Source organism: Cryptomeria japonica, unplaced genomic scaffold, assembly GCF_030272615.1.
Source record: "Cryptomeria japonica unplaced genomic scaffold, Sugi_1.0 HiC_scaffold_114, whole genome shotgun sequence".
In the NCBI taxonomy this organism is placed as follows: domain Eukaryota; kingdom Viridiplantae; phylum Streptophyta; class Pinopsida; order Cupressales; family Cupressaceae; genus Cryptomeria; species Cryptomeria japonica.
The window spans coordinates 195001-198907 of NW_026728936.1; positions in this window are offsets into that span (position 1 = coordinate 195001).

Genomic DNA, 3907 nt, shown 5'->3' on the forward strand with positions numbered 1-3907 from the left:
GCACCTCGCGTGCACCTTCGCTGCGGTGGGCACCTTGGCTGGGTTGCGCGCCTTGGTGGGCACCATGCAGTGCACGAAGTCGGAGCCCGGATTGCCCCGGGCGCGCACCTCCGCCAGGGTGGGCACCTTGGTGCGCACAACTTGCCTGGGCTGCGCACCAGGAAGGGCTCAAGATGGCACCCGCGTTCCGTTTTTTTCACTATCTTTCAGAACGGAAATTTTAAAATCTCGTTTTTTTTTGCCTTTTCTGGAAATTAGTGAAGGCAGCGCATCAAAGGTGCGCAACGCTGGTGCGAACCTGGGAGCGCTCCGATGTGTGCTCCAAGGTGCGGCGTGCACGAAGTCGGACCCCGGTTTGCCCCGGGTGCGCACCTCGCGTGCACCTTGGTGCGCACACCTTGGCTGGGTTGCGCGCCCTGGTGGGCACCATGGTGCGCACCAAGGAGCGCTCCGAAGTGTGCTCCAAGGTGCGGCGTGCACGAAGTCGGAGCCCGGTTTGCCCCGGGTGCGCACCTCGCGTGCACCTTCGCCGCGGTGGGCACCATGGCGTGCACGAAGTCGGAGCCCGGTTTGCCCCGGGTGCGCACCTCGCGTGCACCTTCGCCGGGGTGGGCACCTTGGTGTGCAGACCTTGGCTGGGTTGCGCGCCCTGGTGGGCACCATGGTGCGCACCAAGGAGCGCTCCGAAGTGTGCTCCAAGGTGCGGCCTGCACGAAGTCGGAGCCCGGTTTGCCCCGGGTGTGCACCTCGGGTGGGCACCTTGGTGCGCATGCCTTGCCTGGGCTGCGCACCAGGGCGGGCTCAAGATGGCACCCGCGTTCCTTTTTTTTCACTATCTTTCAAAACGGAAATTTTAAAATCTCATTTTTTTTTGCCTTTTTCTGGAAATTAGTGAAGGCAGCGCATCAAAGGTGCGCACCTCGCTGCCCACCACGGTGCGCAACGCCGGTGGGCACCCGGGAGTGCTTCGAAGTGTGCTCCAAGGTGCTGCGTGCACGTTGTCGGAGCCCGGTTTGCCCCGGGTGCGCACCTCGCGTGCACCTTCGTCGGGGTGGGCACCTTGGCTGGGTTTGCCCCGGCTGCGCTCCGAAGCGGGGTTATTGGAGCGCCGCCTCTTTTTTTGTCGGAGCGTTTGGTGGGGTTTCTCGCATTGGCTCTTCCGAGGCCCGGTTGCCACCCTGGCGCGCACGAAGTCGGAAGTAGGGTTAATTGCCCGGGTGCGCACCTTTGCCAGGGTGGGCACCTTACCTGGGCTGCGCACCAGGGCGGGCTCAAGATGGCACGCGCGTTCCGTTTTTTTCACTATCTTTCAAAACGGAAATTTTAAAATCTCCTTTTTTTTTTGCCTTTTCTGGAAATTAGTGAAGGCAGCGCATCAAAGGTGCGCACCTCGCTGCCCACCTTGGTGTGCTCTGAGGTGCGCACCCGGGAGCGCTACGAAGTGTGCTCCAAGGTGCGGCGTGCACGTTGTCGGAGCCCGGTTTGCCCCGGGTGCGCACCTCGCCTGCACCTTGGCCGGGGTGGGCACCTTGGCTGGGTTTGCCCAGGGTGCGCTCCGAAGCGGGGTTACTGGAGCGCCCCCTCTTTTTTTGTCAGAGCGTTTGGTGGGGTTTCTCGCATTGGCTCTTCCCAGGCCCGGTTGTTGGGTGCGCTCCCACCCTGGCGCGCGCGAAGTTGGAAGTTGGGTTAATTGCCCGGGCGCGCACCTTCGCCAGGGTGGGCACCTTGGTGCGCACACCTTGGCTGGGCTGCGCACCAGGGCGGGCTCAAGATGGCACCAGCATTCCCTTTTTCTCACTATCTTTCAAAACGGAAATTTTAAAATCTCGTTTTTTTTTTGCCTTTTATGGAAATTAGTGAAGGCATCGCATCAAAGGTGCGCACCTCGCTGCCCACCTTGGTGTGCTCCGAGGTGCCCACCACGGTGCGCAACGCCGGTGCGAACCCGGGAGCGCCCCGATGTGTGCTCCAAGGTGCGGCGTGCACGAAGTCGGACCCCGGTTTGCCCCGGGTGCGCACCTCGCGTGCACCTTGGTGCGCACACCTTGGCTGGGTTGCGCGGCCTGGTGGGCACCATGGTGCGCACCAAGGAGCGCTCCGAAGTGTGCTCCAAGGTGCGGCGTGCACGAAGTCGGAGCCCGGTTTGCCCCGGGTACGCACCTCGCGTGCACCTTCGCCGAGGTGGGCACCTCGGCTGGGTTGCGCGCCCTGGTGCGCACCAAGGAGCGCTCCGAAGTGTGCTCCAAGGTGCGGCGTGCACGAAGTCGGAGCCCGGTTTGCCCCGGGTGCGCACCTTCGCCGCGGTGCGCACCATGGCGTGCACGAAGTCGGAGCCCGGTTTGCCCCGGGTGCGCACCTCGCGTGCACCTTCGGCGGGGTTGCGCGCCCTGGTGGGCACCATGGTGCGCACCAAGGAGCGCTCCGAAGTGTGCTCCAAGGTGCGGCGTGCACGAAGTCGGAGCCCGGTTTGCCCCGGGTGCGCACCTCGCGTGCACCTTCGGCGGGGTTGCGCGCCCTGGTGGGCACCATGGTGCGCACCAAGGAGCGCTCCGAAGTGTGCTCCAAGGTGCGGCGTGCACGAAGTCGGAGCCCGGTTTGCCCCGGGTGCGCACCTCGCGTGCACCTTCGCCGCGGTGGGCACCATGGCGTGCACGAAGTCGGAGCCCGGTTTGCCCCGGGTGCGCACCTCGCGTGCACCTTCGCCGGGGTGGGCACCTTGGTGTGCAGACCTTGGCTGGGTTGCGCGCCCTGGTGGGCACCATGGTGCGCACCAAGGAGCGCTCCGAAGTGTGCTCCAAGGTGCGGCCTGCACGAAGTCGGAGCCCGGTTTGCCCCGGGTGTGCACCTCGGGTGGGCACCTTGGTGCGCATGCCTTGCCTGGGCTGCGCACCAGGGCGGGCTCAAGATGGCACCCGCGTTCCTTTTTTTTCACTATCTTTCAAAACGGAAATTTTAAAATCTCATTTTTGTTTGCCTTTTTCTGGAAATTAGTGAAGGCAGCGCATCAAAGGTGCGCACCTCGCTGCCCACCACGGTGCGCAACGCCGGTGGGCACCCGGGAGTGCTTCGAAGTGTGCTCCAAGGTGCTGCGTGCACGTTGTCGGAGCCCGGTTTGCCCCGGGTGCGCACCTCGCGTGCACCTTCGTCGGGGTGGGCACCTTGGCTGGGTTTGCCCCGGCTGCGCTCCGAAGCGGGGTTATTGGAGCGCCGCCTCTTTTTTTGTCGGAGCGTTTGGTGGGGTTTCTCGCATTGGCTCTTCCGAGGCCCGGTTGCCACCCTGGCGCGCACGAAGTCGGAAGTAGGGTTAATTGCCCGGGTGCGCACCTTTGCCAGGGTGGGCACCTTACCTGGGCTGCGCACCAGGGCGGGCTCAAGATGGCACGCGCGTTCCGTTTTTTTCACTATCTTTCAAAACGGAAATTTTAAAATCTCCTTTTTTTTTTGCCTTTTCTGGAAATTAGTGAAGGCAGCGCATCAAAGGTGCGCACCTCGCTGCCCACCTTGGTGTGCTCTGAGGTGCGCACCCGGGAGCGCTACGAAGTGTGCTCCAAGGTGCGGCGTGCACGTTGTCGGAGCCCGGTTTGCCCCGGGTGCGCACCTCGCCTGCACCTTGGCCGGGGTGGGCACCTTGGCTGGGTTTGCCCAGGGTGCGCTCCGAAGCGGGGTTACTGGAGCGCCCCCTCTTTTTTTGTCAGAGCGTTTGGTGGGGTTTCTCGCATTGGCTCTTCCCAGGCCCGGTTGTTGGGTGCGCTCCCACCCTGGCGCGCGCGAAGTTGGAAGTTGGGTTAATTGCCCGGGCGCGCACCTTCGCCAGGGTGGGCACCTTGGTGCGCACACCTTGGCTGGGCTGCGCACCAGGGCGGGCTCAAGATGGCACCAGCATTCCCTTTTTCTCACTATCTTTCAA